Below are 15869 nucleotides of genomic sequence, written 5' to 3' on the forward strand. Positions count from 1 at the left end.
TTCTATTGATGTAGAATGCTCCATACTATTACTGGGAAATATGACCTCCTTTTTCTAAAGATACGTGAACAGAAATCTGGTGTTCCTGAAATGTATGGATTTACTTGGCTCACTAATACTTTTTTGCCTTCCACATTGCAAGTTGGCACTCGAATTGGGCAAGTCCTAATAAGTTTCAAGAATCCAGGTTGTATTATGTGACTGTTTGGTTGTGTTGTGGTATGCTGCCATTTTAGACACCATGCTGATTGATTCTGTTATTAGACTTATTCTCCTCTTTACATTTTTCTTTTAGGAAGATGCTAAATAGGGACTATTAACAGCTACATAAAGTCCTACGTCTTCTACAACACATTCACAAATATTTTCTCCTTTGATTCTTCAGATGTCACTGGAAAGTTTGATGCTATTTTTATTGGATATGAGGAAACCAAGATCACTTGGTGAGAGCCAAAGTCAGGCCACCTGACTCCAGAATCCAAACTCTTTCTAGTATGCTGAACATTTTAACCCATGTGAGGAGGGAGCTGATGTCAGCTCTAAGGCACCTTGTCCTTCAAATCACTTTAGAACCAGTGGTCTAATGGTAAGAGAAGCTTTATTTGATGATGTGAGAATACAAGATGAGCTGATTGAAAGAAAAATGCTGAATTTTAGTTGGGGCATGTGGGCTATTTGAAAGGAGATGTTCAATTGGCATTGGATGTATACGTCTAGGAAACTAAATAGAAATCTGGACTGTGGTATGGATTTTGGAAACTCTAGGTACAGAGGGTCATTAAAGCTATGAAAACGTCTCCATCTTTCTTTAAGGCTGTATAATATTCCATGGTGTACATATACCACAATTTACTGATCCATTTGTGGGTTGATGGGCACTTGGGCTTCTTCCATGACTTAGCAATTATGAATTGGGCTGCAATGAATATTTACAAATATCTTTGTTATAATGTGATTTTTGGTCTTCTGGATATATACCTCGTAAAAGAATTGTAGGATCGAATGGAAGGTCTATTTTTAGTTCTCTAAGTGTTCTCCAAACAACTTGTGGAGGGAAGGTAATTGGTGGGACCACACCTACGGTGCATCTTAAAAGGGTACATGTGAAACTTACTAAGTGTGGAATATAAATGTCTTAACACAATAACTAAGAAAATGCCATGAAGGCTATGTCAACCAGTTTGATGAAAATATTTCAAATTGTATATAAAACCAGCACATTGTACCCCATGACTGCATTAATGTACACAGCAATGATTTAATTAACAAAAAAAGCTATGAGAATGGAAGAGTCTTTTCTCAACAAGGATATAGCTGTTACTTGAATTCGGGCATGATGGTGTCCAAGTGAAAGTCAGTCCTACCTTCATTTAGCCTGTGGCTTTATAACTATTATCATACCAGAGGGAAAAAAAACAAGGAAAGGAATGTCATATTCCTGAAGTACTACCCAGTGAACAACAAAAATTTTTTGTTGTAGCTTGGCACATATTACATAGTGATAAAACCTGACATTTAGGCTTAAGCACTTTAAATAGTCCCTTGGGCTATGTTCAGGGCACAGAACAGCTGTATGTGTAATTAAATAAAGATAATTTAAATAAATTACATTTAACCAGAAAAATCATTCAAAGTTTGCATTCAGAAAGTTTTTATGTGCAAAAAGTTGTTAATGCTATTTTTTCAAACTGCTCCTTGTGGAAAATGCTGTGCTCTGGGACAAAGAATGCATTGTAAAGTAGTAAAAATGGAAATTTTTTTCTTCTGATTTCTTCTTAAAGGTGTGATTTTACTCCTACTTTACACAGATGAATTGCAAGAGGATGTTTGCAATATACTTTTCTTTGAAGCACCAACAAAGACGATGATATAGAATCAAAATATGCTTTCAGTTTAGTTTTTTTTTTTTTACTACCTATATTTTACATACAACGAATACATCTTGGAAATGGTATCACTCTTCTTTTGGGTAGAAACTACCTCCTGAGCACACTTTCACATCAATTTTGATAAGGGAATATGTCTTCAAGACATTGGTCAGTTGTCACATTTGTCCCTGAGCTTGGAAAGGGGAATATTGATTTAGCAAAGCCAAGAATTTTTAGAATAAAAAAGAGCATACAACTAGTTTTAATGTTCCTGACTGCAAGGTGGTGACAATGTAATCAGCAAGGGCGATGAAATTGTTTTCATCAAAAAGCTATAAGGAATATTTCTGTGAACCAAGGTGAATTAAGATTTGACCTTTCTAACTATTGTCTTTGTGGACACTCTCTCTCCTAGATACTTGTTTGCAGGTTTCAGGAAGGAAACGCATTGAACCTGTTTTTAGAGATCAGTCATGGGGTAAACAGAAGGCTCAATGATTTATGACCAAACCTGCTGGTACTACCTTGGAGAGGTCCCCCGTGCCTGAATGGAGAATCATTTGTGGAAGTGGGAATTCAGACTTTACAAGGGAAACTGCTCTATTCAGCCCGCATTTCCAAAATGAAAGTAACTGCCTTTTGAAATGGATGAGAGCCCAATATAATGAAATCTAATACCTAGCCAACCTATAACAAACAGATATGTTTTTCCAGCCTTAGGTATAACTGATCGTCACATTTTGTCTCATTTCTCTTTAAGACGGGCTTAGGGCAAGTGTTTAAAAAATGCACTTGCAGCTGAAGACAAAGAGACATGTGTAGACAATTTAACTTCATCCTATTCTAAAGCCATTGGTCAGGGGAAGCTTAAGCAGCAGACAAGGTTAAGAAAAAAAATTTTAAATAGCTGAATGGGCCATCAGGAGCTATTAGTTATTTCATGGCAGTCATGTGAAAAGACAATATTACATGGTGTATCTTTGTTAACCATATTAAATGACAGGGATATAAAATAAGGCAAATGCAATAACTATGCACAATATAGTAATCAAAGCATCTCAATGTAAGTCATCCAAAATGAGCATTATAAAAAACTTTATTTTAGGACATATAGATTACATTTACTGAAGAGTTTTATGCTGGTACTATGTAGGTCCGAAAGAGATGTCTAGTTTGATTTAAAAAAAATTATCATACATCATAATATATTACATATACTATATATAAATAGGTTATGTATATAGACGCCTACCCTGAGCACTTGATTTGTAGTAAATGAAGATGTTTTGCAAAATTTGGAATTGTTTAGTTCATTTCTGCTTCCCTTTGTAATCAGAAGATAAAACAAGGCAGTTATTTTGTTAGTCTCTTCAAATTCCTCTCAATATGAGTGGGAATTGGATTTTTTTTTCCCTTAAAATAATCCCCACATTCTTCTAATGCTCTCTGGAGTTGGAATTTGCTCACAAAACTGGAAAGCATAGAGTATCCTTTATCCATCCCACCCCTTCGTGTTCAGAGCTAATGTGTTTGCCCAGTGTTGATCAGGGCCAGTGCTTCTAGAACAATGAATTTATAGAATCCAATGGTTTACTACCGTGAAAAATGTAGCAGTATGTCTTCACATTTCTTGTGGGAAGATATTTAAGTCCATACTTTATCAGACATTTTTAGCTTACTGTTTATTCCTTAATCTGCATGTAATAAAGCCTGTGTCTATGATAGATCTCCCTGGGAATTTGTTCTGTACCAATTATGAATATAATACTATATCTTCAGGGAGATTTAATGACAATTCCATGGATTATCTATAAATTGCTCGTATGTTATAATGAACGGACCAATAAGCTTCAAAGTCAATGTTCGAAAGTTTTTGAAGTGGGGCAATCAATGCAGCAATTCCAAGTATGATCATTTACAGTTAAAATATGTGTTTTTTCCTTTCTTTAAGTGCCTACTATTTTTACACAGATGTACAGTGGACAACATAAAAAGTTGAAAAGCAAACTATCTTCTCTTCTAAGAAACAAAGCCCATTGAAATAAATTTTTTTGCTATTGTTGTCATAATTGCACTAAACACTGAATTATAACTAAACTAGTGTGCCTTATCTAGTTAGCTTTGTTGATTTAGCCAAACAATGTTACGGTTTCAGGTTCAATCAATATATATTTCAATCAGCTTCGCATTTGGAAAAATATTATCATAGGAATTTAATTTCCCTTAATGGGAAGAAGAAATATCTGGATCAGTCTCCCCATGGACTATTGTGGATAAAGTTTTTAAAAATGTCTTGAATTCTTTGAAGAGTTGTCAAGAAAGTTAGAAATTTTCAGGCCAAAAAGTCAATGGGGTGGTTGGAGCCCTTCTCTGCAGCTGGCTTTTGCTTTAATGGCTTTGCCTGAGATAAATTGATACTCCAATTTTCTAGGACTTCTGTAGTACAGGGCATAGAAGTCAAAACCCAAAGCCACTCAGAGCGCTAAGTCTAATAGGAGATTTTCCTCCTTTAAAACTGGGACCATAACGGGCTCTGTTGTAAGAGTGAATCAAAAATCAACTCATTCCCTGCAAGCATTTTCATTGAGAGTAAACTTAGCTTGAGCCATGTGCTAAGCAGAGACTGGGGAAGAGACACAAAACCACTGATGACTTAGAATCAAAAGATATCATGGGGGAGAGTTTACATCTGAAATTCATGGGACTTTAGAGTCCATAACATTTCAGGGTAAAAATGTAACTTAAAGTGATCTTAAACATTAGCTATCCCCAAACACCTAGAAAAACCAAGTGCAAATTCTCTCTAGGGGAATTTATCTCCATTCCTAATAATGCCATTGGTTCTCCAGAAAACACTAGTACATTAGTGCTTTTTTTTTTTTTTAACAATTGGTGTCGATTCTGACTGAGCAATCTCTTCCAATTACTTGACATCATGGTATCTGAGTTGTTAAATATTTCAAATATCAACCTGTCAGAACTAGCCTGTACATAGTGTCCCTATCATAGCAGTTGTTAAATATTTTTAATTGCAATCCCGATCCCAGCTTAATAGAATTCTCAGAAAGATAATTTCAAGAAAATTGATTACACTAAAAAAATAATTACTAAACGCATATGGAAATCCCTCCACAGAAGAGAAATGATAGAAATAAGAGGCAGCACAAATAAATCTAGAAGTACTTTTGATGCTTGAATATCAAATCCTTGCATTTTCATATCAGAATAAATAATGATGTCATAGCCCAGACCATTTCCCAGCATCCCTTGCAATTAGACATGGCCACAGGACTGAGTTACAGCCATTGTAAACTGGGTGAAAAAAAATGTGCATCAGTTCCAAGATTGGCCTTTTATGTTTTTATAAGGTTTTAGTGGGCTTTTTATAAGTTTCTTTACGTACGTTTTTCTCTCTCTTTCTCCCTCTGCCAAACAAACAGATGCAGCTGATCCACAAAATGATTTAGAGACCCTCTTTTACTGCAATGGAAGCAGAGTTGAAAGAATTTCTTAGTGCAGTTTCATGTTATAATTCCTGCAGAACTTGAGGTCTGAAGTCAGTTACTTTAAGAGGCCTCTGGATACTTCCTCACTGGCCACTTAAAGCACATGATACAATTTCCCTCCAATAGGCAGCTACCAGGAAATAAGGTAAATCAGAGATGCTGTAAGAAAAGTTGCTCTATAAAACACAGCTGTTACATTACTAGTGGAATTATGATCATATGCATAAATCTTCTAAATAATAGGAAATTCTGGGAGAATAAATCCTAGCTGTTTATTCTCTTCCATGACACCTCCACATTATCTCTGTGGGCTGAGGACAAAGGTCATGCCCACTGACAAAGGGAAAAAGTGTAGGTGTCACCCTGTGATTACAAAAATTTAATGAAAGCTCTGTGTGCTTGGTGGGAGTTGTTGGTGATAGTGGTGGGGACGCATTGTAGCAGGCGTGTAAATCACTACCATCACCTAGACCTCTTCATTCTCTTTCCCTGAATTCTTGAAGACTTTTTTTTTTTTTTAATTATGTCTTCTGCTTTACAAATTTTATTTTTCTGCAGGATCCAGGCTGGCAGCAGTCTGATTTTTGTTCTGCAATTATGTTCAACTCCATACAGTCTGTCTTGATCTGAGGTTTTTTTTCTTTTGTTCTGGTTGCTAGATTGTCTCGAATCCCGTAGATACCGAGGAATCAGGAATTTGCCCCTTGTTAATTTTTGGGGATGGTGTCTATGCTGAATCTTTGCAGTCATCTTCTGATTTGGAACTGGAGAATTTTCTTCCGGGTCTGGTGGCGAACATTTCTGTTTGCTTATCCTCCAGAAAGAAGTCCACCGGCTTACAGCTGAATTCAACCTTGAAATGGGGTCTGTGAAAGACTGATGTGGAAATGTGCCCAATTCTTTCATATTCACACAATGGAGAAAGGAAAAATGTAAATCTACTATAAATTATCATTACAGATTCACAATACAACAGCCTGAGGAAGCAGAGCAGCAGCTGAATCCCTGCTCAGTCCCAGCAAAGATCTGAGTCTCCGTGTCATTTACTGTCTGTATTTAGTGAGCTGCCACACTGAGTTCCAGCTCTCAGGATGACCAGTTTCTGTTTGGCTAGTTCACTGCCAGGTATGAGCTGCAGCACTGCCTATGTGGTTCTATTCCACACAACAGTGTCAGTCGGTTTATTACTACTCATTTTTCCAAATGCAAACCTGTGAATCACCCACAGTTACAAGCGGCTTCACAGGGTGTAATGCATGCAAAGTCCCCACAGGCCACCATTGGTTCCCCTCTGTCACCTATCTGACTAATGTGTGGTTAGTTGGGTTTCACCCATATCTTCTCACTTGCTTTCAGGGGATTTTACTCTTTCTTCTAAGAAAGACTTTCACATTAGCTTTCTACATATCTTCTGCTATATTTGCTTTGTTGGGTAGACGCCTAGTATTGGGACTGCAGGATCAAATAAGAAGTCCAAGTACAGCTCTTTGTGGATTCTCCATACTTCCTTCCATACAGGTTGTACTAGTTTGCAGTCCTACGAACAGTGTATACGTGTTCCCTGGAAGGTAAATTTTAAAAGGTGGAAGAAAGGAGGAGGGACAAAGGCTTAGGATCAGGTAAAAACTTGACCTGTTCAGGAAGGAGTGAGGAGAGCAGTAGCATGAATGTGAAGGAGGAAAGGTTCAAATCAGTGAGCAGTAAGGCTGGAAATCAAGGTCAGTGCCATACTGTACAGCAATGATTCTCAACTGGTGTGCTGCAAAAGTTTTTAAAGATCATTAATTAAATTATTGTCAAAAGAAATAAAGCCCAATAAGTACATTCTATTTTTACTTTTTTTTTTTTGATCCACATAATGTGTGTCCCCAGAGTTTAACTATACATGCAAATGTGCTGTGAGATTAAATTTAAAAAATGTTGAAAAACATTGATGTAGAGGATTCCTTTTTTGTTTTCTTTTTAACTTTTCTCCTCCACACACACGCTTTAGGTTAGTACTGTCCCTATCGACATCTGTTTATATGGTGTCTCTTTTAACACATTTGTGCTTATGTTATTTGTAATACTTTTATCCTTTACCTTTTATACTATTAATAGAATTAAAAGTGATTTACCCATTTCTAACTGTCACGAAGAGGAGTTTGAACTTTATCTTTTATGAAAATGTTTGAGATTTGGGGGAAAGGGAAAGATGTGATTTAAAAAAATAAAGTTTAGTAAAGATGAATCTGATACATTTGCCTATAAAGGTTAATCAATAAAAACAACATCCCAAAGGTTGGGCCTGGTGGCGGCCGGGCCATGCCTGTAATCCTAGCAGGAGGCCTAGGCAAGTGGATTGCCTGAGCTCATAGGTTCAAGACCAGCCTGAGCCAGAGTGAGACCTTATCTCTAAAAATAGGCAGGCATTGTGGCAGGCGCCTGTAGTCCTAACTACGTGGGAGGCTGAGACAGGAAAATTGCTTGAGCCCAAGAGCTTGAGGCTGCTGTGAGCTATGACACCATGGCACTCTACCAAGGATGACAAAGTGAGACTGTCTCAAAAATAAATAAATAAATAAATAAATAATAACATCACGTGATTTTTGAGATACTAATCACTCCCCCACCCCTATGCTGAAAGTTTTTCACCACTTGGTCCACAAATGCTGTACTTTCCATCTTCACTTCCAACTTTTTGGTCTTTGTCCTTTTTTTTATTCTGAGGGGTTTTTTTTTGTTATTGTTGTTTGTTTTATTTTTTAGAAGAGACAGGGTCTTGCTCTTGCTCAAGCTGAGCTCAAGCAACCCACCAGCCTCAGCTTCCCAAAGTGCTAGGATTACAGGTGTGAGCCATGCCCCCCTTTTCCTGCTGTTTTCATCCTTCATTGTTCAGCATCTATTACAGATACGTAGTGGGTTAGAGTAGTGAACAAAATACCCGTGGGCCCTGCCTGCCTGGAGTTAGACTAAGACACTTTCCACTGTCTAATACAGTCTGTGGCTCAACTCTCAGCCCCCCTCTTTCTCACAATCCCATCCATTCCCATGATTTTAATGACCTCTGATTCATAGCCCTCAGGTGGTCTTTTCGAAGCTCCGGACTTCAACTTTCGCTTGTTAGCATGGTTCCTTTTGGATACACTGCAGATTCCCCAAACCGAACCGGCCTCAAACTAACCTCATTATCTCACCAACACCTACACCTGCTGTACCTTCTCCACCAGCACGGGCGGCCTCGCCGTGCCCTTGTATGTTACGGAGATGGCGTCTTTCCTTAAACCTTGTGAATCAGCCTCTGTGCTGGCTTCCAACTTTGCTTCTGCAAGTTCCTCATCTCTCTCAGCCTTCATAGAATTGAAGGACTTGCTCTGGATTAGACCTTAGAATTGTTAGGACCTTGCTGTGGATTAGACCTGTCTATCCAGTTCTATTCCAGTTTGATGTTCTATCCAGACACCTGAAACTTCCTTCATGTGGGCAATAATGTTGTTTCACTTTCTTATCCTTCATGTGTTCACCAGAGTAGCACTTTTAACTTCCTTCTAGAACATTTCCTTTGTATTTACTACATGGCTGTTTGGTGCAAGAGGCCCAGCTTTCGGCCTCTCTCTGCTTTCAACATGCCTTCCTCATTAAGCTTAGTCATTCCACCTGTTCCTTTAAAGTGAGTGATTTGTGAGTCTTGAACCAGCGGTTATCAACCTGTGGGTCGCAACCCCTTTGTGACAATGAAAATACGTTGTGGCATTAGGAAGGTTGAGAACCACTGGTTGAACACTTAGAGGTGATTATAGGCTTATTAAGTGGCATCATTTCACTATGGTTGTATCTTAGGGAAGAGGAAGGAAGCCCTGGAGAGAGGGAGAGATAGTGGAACGGCCAGTTGGTGAAATAATCAGAACACAATTTTCATTAACTAAGCTCACCATCCTATATGAATGTGGTTCATGGTGCCTTAAAACAATTACAATATTAACATTGAAGGTCACTGATCAGAGATCACTATCATAGGTATAATAGTAATGTAAAAAGTTTGAAATACTGTGAGAATTAACAAACTGTGACACAGAAACACAAAGTGAGTACATGCTGTCGGAAATATGGTCAATGCAGGGTTGCCACAAAACTTTGATTTGTTTAAAAAGCAAAAAAACAAAAAAACACAGCAGCTGCAAAGCCCATCCCAAATGAGCTAAATGAGCTACGGCTGTGTAGCTCTTCCCCAGCATATTTAGTCTGGGATGAAACAGGAGAAGGTTGGGCGCTGATGGAGCAGTCTCAGCCGAGGAAAGGCCGTGTTAAGTGAGCAGAAGCTTCTGGTGTATTTCAAAATGGTTTTATGTTTGTTTGTTTTTGATTATCTTCCCCCACTGGAAGTAAGAGGAGGATTTTCTCCAACATAAACAATGAGGATGTGGCTGAGATCCAGGAAAGTCACGGAAGTGTGGGGTCTTCCCATGGACTGGATCCCCGCGGAGTTTTTCTCCCTGGGACTTACGTACTCGGAGCCTCCAGGAATCTGTCGGTTACCGTTCTGCTTTCCTGACCCCGGCTGGGCTTCCTCTGGAGTGTGCGGCTGCTGGTGAGTGATGATTGACGATTCTCTTCATTTGCTTCTTGTTGATCTCTTCAGTGTGGGGGGCAGCAGCTGCCTTGAGACTTTGTTTCTCTTATGGATCTAGGAAGAGTTGATTTTTTTTCCAGTTTTTTTTCCAGTTTGCTTTTTTGGGCTGAACTGGAAACCAGAAACTCAAGGAAAAGTTCTGGTGTTTAAGGAAGAAAGTTTGACCACTGTGGGAGGAGAGGGAAAGACTTCCCCTTGTAAGTGTTGAGTTGTGAGCGTTGTGTGACCAGGCTGGAGTGATTCGAGAGAAGAGAGGGCTTCTCAGGACTGCGTGGACCGTTTTACAAAATGCCTCAGAGTTGTGGTTGATAGCAACTTTTTCTAAATGTAATTAATGATTTCAGAAGACATTGAGCTGACCCAGGCTGGGATAGTCAGTGAAGAAATAAGCCTTTAATTTAAAGGGATTACAGGGACAGGAAATTGCATGGCCTTGCCGGAAGGCACGTTGTGCCCCAGGATGGCCAAACTCCAGGTACAGTGAGGTCATGCTTATGTAACTGCTACCTGGAATGTTGCCACTCTTGTTCCCCTGGGTGTAAAGTGCCCAGGACCTTCCTCCTGTGTGGATTGTGGATATGCATTGTGAGTGTAACTTGGCTCCCCGGCTGCCCATGCGCTGAAGAAAGCATGTGGCACCTGCCCTCCACGCCTGAGTTTCTCTCTGGTCTGGCTGAAGTAGCACACTGGCATTACAGGGACTCTATGTGACTTATGTTTTAAAGGAGACAAATGCATAGTGGAAGAAACATGGGCTTTGATATCAAACAGCTGGGTTTAGATTTTGGCTCAGACACTTAGTAGCTCAATGACCTTCAGGAAGCTGTTGACCTTCTTTGAATTTACACCGCAAGTTTGTTGGGGGGAATTTGAGTGCATGAGAGAGCATGTGTGAGAACTGTATCGGGTGCTCAGTAAATGTAACTTTATGGATGGTGTGTTTAAATCATCCTGCCGTTATAAAGGATAATGTTCCTTTGTGTTGTGTTGTTTGCATATTGCTAATGATAGTGAATTAATTATGTTGGCATATAATTGCATGTGATAATTATTTAGGAGTGTGAGCAAATTTATTCATTCACACTGTTCCATCTTCACGTTTGGCCCTATTGTTAATTTACCCCTTGAGGGGCCTTTATGTATATTCCTGCTATCAGTTAAAATACTTTGCAGTTTGTTGCCTCACTTATTTTGAAAATGCTTAGAGACCATAAGATCCTATGGCTCATTATAGCCCACTTACCCAGAAGGATGTCTCCTTCGTATCAGGAGCTCAATCATTGTTATAGACTGGAACAAGGTTTAAAAAGTTGTTAGGAACCACTCACTATACCTGCTCGCAATAGATTTAATGTTATTTTTAAGACCAGATGGGAAAGAGTGTTATATGTCATAGCTGTTTATATTGAAGTAGAAATAGACTATTTGCATTTGAAAAACGCAAGAAATATAAATATGCAACAGTTGAAACCTAAAAGTTTGTATAGGTATAGAAGGTTGCAATAGGGCTGGAGGATCATGAATAAAGTAAAATTCTCCATGATAGCTCGACTTCAGTTACGATAACACATAACACGTGATTTTGGCTTTTAGTTCAGCTGTGAAGCTGGCTGTTCACTGTGTAAGTGGTGACGTATCCTTAAAATCAGTATTTTAAGTTTATTGGCGGTATGCATTAGAAATACTTAATGAATATGATTATAACTTGGCAAACTGTAACCCTACAAAAAAGGTCAATTTTTGAGCCCTTGCAGTTAATTAGAAGATCTTTAATTAATAAAACACTAGTACACACACAAATCCTTACTATCATGAGACGTAAGGATTGGTGGCTAAAGAAAAATGTGTACCCAGTTAAAAATAGGTTTCACATTTGGGACTCCTGGAGGAAGGAATAACGGCATCTGACATTATGAGGGTTATTGCACAGAAGTGACAGATTTATGCACTGTCCATTTCTACCCCCCTGACTGACAGGCTTCTATTCATGTGCATTCTTGACGGGCTACACACTAATTCTTTCCAGCTGATAATAATTAAGAGTTTGGGATCACTACAAGAGTGAAAAAATGGGAGACATTGTTCTTGAAGTTTTCAATTACTTCTCTTGGCTGACTCTGGAATGTAATATATAATCATCAGACTCTGAAATTTTCCAACTGCCCATGTTCTTAGCACTCATGAATTGCTAGTCCTTAGAGAATAATTAATAATCAGAATTGTGATAAGACAGTCCCTCCTGCTTTGAAAATTAAACATGAGATGTCTCTAGTAAGAGTGAGCATAACCTGTCTACCATATCCACAGATGCCTCTTACCGTGACTTGACTCACAGTACGTGTCCAAAAAGAAATAGTGAAGGCTGATATGTTCTCCAGCCAAGGGGATTAGCACAGTATTTATGCTTCTGTAGACGGTGGAATTGCCCTGTCATTCTATGTGGGCACATCTATTAACGTTTTATCTAATGCATAGAACATATGGGGAACATGTTCCACACTCTCATCACTGGAATGCACAACTCTGATTCCACTGTGTCCACTGGTTTGATGTGAGGCTTCTCTGGAGTTGTAAGTAGCGTTACATAAATATGTACCCTTTTGAGCTCAAATTTCTTCATATTCCAGAGTGTTTAGAGACAGAAGACAGAATCTATAGTGTGAATTTTCTTTTTATAACTGTTTCTGATTTTGTCTGAATCTCCTGAATAAGTAGAGTTTGTCCATTGATCTATAATTAAAAATTTTCTTTACATACATATCTTATTATCCCTAATGAGAATGGTATATAATGGTATATAATTTTTGATCAAAATGCACTTGATCTCTCATAGGGCTTAGTGCCATGGTATTCTCAGATACCAGGACCTCCTTTGACTCTTAAATATCTGTTCTTTCTCTGCTACCTCCTGCAATGTCTTTAGATGGACAAAATTTTCCACTTGCCTCAAAAACATTTTGAAGTTCCTTCCTCCTCTGTCACCCTTCCTACGATTCTTACTTTTCATTTTCAAATGTATGATTCCTACCCACTACCTACATTTTCTCAACATCTGTTAACTTATCAGGTCTTTGAAATTCTGCTTTGATACTCTATAAAATAATCAGCAAAGATAAATTTCATGTCAAGCTAAATGACTTCTTGGAGATTTCTCTATGAATTTTGATATTGTTCATCCCTCATTCCACATTTTGTCTCCTTGGCTATGGATATTACTGAGTCTCTTTCTGTTTACACCTGTTCTGCTGAGGTCTATTTCTTTGGCTACTCCATGTTGCAGACAGAACCCACAGCCAGTTTTTATATTCTCTCTGTCCCTCTGGTGTTCTAGGGTTGGAAATCAGCAAACCCCTCTTATTTCATTTCTTCAACCACTTGCAGATGGCTCTAAAATGTAAATCTGTCTTAAACGCAGGCTCCCATCTGAGCTTTTAACTTTTGTCTCTAACATGTGATAGCATTTTACATTTTTTTTTTTTTTTTTTTTTGAGCCAGAGTCTCACCCTATTGCCCTGGTAGAGTGCCGCAGAATCACAACAACCTCAAATTCTTGGGCTAAGCTAAGACTACATGTGTGCACCCCAACACTCAGCTAGTTTTTTGATTTTTTTTTTTTCTATTTTTAGTAGAGACAGCGTCTCATTCTCGTTCAAGCTGGTCTCCAACTCCTAAGCTCAAGCACTCCACCCGCCTCAGCCTCCCAGAGTGCTAGGATTACAGGTGCATATTGGTATTTTGAATTTTTTTCTTTTGCTTTATGCCAAATTCAATGAACAAGTATTCATTTTAAAGGTTGGTGCATGGTAGGATTCAATAAAACTTTGTTAAATGAGAGAATGAGTAAATCCTCCTTCAAAGATGTTCACATGTTTTTAGATTCCATTGTTTGTTCCTTCGGAGTTTTTAAACTTATTAATTACCTCTTTTTAGCTCCCCTCATTTCCTTTTAAGTTCTCTCCCTCATTATCTTACGCCTAAAATTGTCTTCGATCGAGTTACTCTGACATTTCTCCTTAGTCCAAAACAGCCTACATATTGTGGCCACTTGGCTGTTCTAAAATGCAAATTTAATTATATCATTTCCATATTGAAAAATTTCCATGTCTCCCCAGTACTTAGAGTGCTCAGCCTGGCACACATTGGCTGGGCCAATGTGAGCTCACCATTCAAGCCAGATCAAATGGCTTATGCATTTATAAATGTAGTAGATGTGCTAAGTTGTCTGCTATGATTGTTAACAACACTCACAATCCCCCCCAAAAAGGTGTTTCCCCCTCCCCAAAGAAATAAGCTATAAAACCATGAAAAGACATGGAGCAAACTTAAATGCATATTATTCAATGACAGGCCAATCTGAAAAGGCTGCCTACTGTAGGATTCTAACTATGTGACATCTGTAAAAAGCAAAACTATGGAAACCATAAAAAGATGAGTGGCTACCAGGAGTTAGGGAGGAAACACAGATGAATAGGCAGAGCATGGGGAATTTTTAAGTACGTGAAACATCGCTCTGTGATATTGTAACGGTGGATATGTGTCTTTATACCTCTGTCAAAACCTGTAGAACATATAACACCAAGAGTTAACCCTAATGTAAACTAAGGCCTGGGTGAGAATATGTTGCTGCAGGTATAGTAATTGCAATAGACGCCCCACACCAGTGTGAGATGCTGGGGACAGGGGAGGCTCTGCCTGTGCTGGGATGCAGACCTTGTGAATATTTTCTCCCCTTCTGTGGTTGTCTGTTTGCTCTTTTGATTATTTCCTCAGCTGTGTACTTTTTAATTTAATCAAGTCCCATTTATTTATTTTTGTTGTGACTGTGATTTGCCTTTGAGGTCTTCATAAATTCTTTGCTTAAGCCAATAGCTAGAAAAGTTTTTCCAACTTTTTTTTTTCTAGAATTACTATGGTTTCTTGTCTTACATTTTAGTCTTTCAAACATCTTGGATTAATTTTTGCAAGTGGTAAGAGGTATGCATCCTGTTTCATTCTTCTGCATGTGGCTATCGCATTTTCCCAGCACCGTTTACTGAATAAGGCTGCTTTTCCCCAGTGTATATTGTTCTCTGCTTTGTGAAGGGCCAGTTGGGCCGTATGGGGGTGGTTTATACATAATATCTGGGTTCTCTGTTCTGTTCTATTGATCCGTTTATCTATTTTTGTGCTAATACCATGCTATTTTGGTTACTATAGCCTTGTGTACAGTTTGAAGTCTGGTAATGTGATGCCTCCAGATTTGTTCTTTTACTTAATATTACTTGGGCCAGGGCAGCATCTGTAGCTCAATGGGTAGGGTGCTGGCCACATACACTGAGGCTAGCAGGTTCAAAGCTGGCCTGGGCCAGCTAAAGCAACAATGACAACTGCAACAACAACAACAAAAATTGCCAGGTGTTGTGGTGGATGCCTGTAGTCCCAGCTACTTGGGAGGCTGAGGCAAGAGAATCATTTAAGCCCCAAGAATTGGAGGTGGCTCTGAGCTGTAACACCATGGCACTCTACCGAGGACAAAATTTAGAAAATTTACTTTGGCCACTCAGGCTCTTTTCTGGTTCCAAATGAAATGTAATATTATTTTTTCTAAGTCTGTGAGATATGACTTTGGTATTTTGGTAGGGACTGCATTAAATCTGTAAATCACTTTGGATAGTGTGGACATTTTAACATTGTTAATTTTCTTATGGCATGTAGGGATGTTGAGAGTTCTGAGATGAGTTAACAACACAATGTGCCCGTCTGTAGACTCAAGTCTTTCTTGTTTCATGAGGTTTTTAAAATTTTACCTTTAAATCTGTTTTTTATGACATCGTTTTGGTCATTATTTTTGTTCTCATTGGCAGCTGTTTTTATGCTTATGTTGAGTCTTCTTTGTCTCTTTTGTTT

Source organism: Otolemur garnettii, unplaced genomic scaffold (assembly GCF_000181295.1).
Source record: "Otolemur garnettii isolate 467f Iridium unplaced genomic scaffold, OtoGar3 scaffold00019, whole genome shotgun sequence".
Lineage (NCBI taxonomy): Eukaryota > Metazoa > Chordata > Mammalia > Primates > Galagidae > Otolemur > Otolemur garnettii.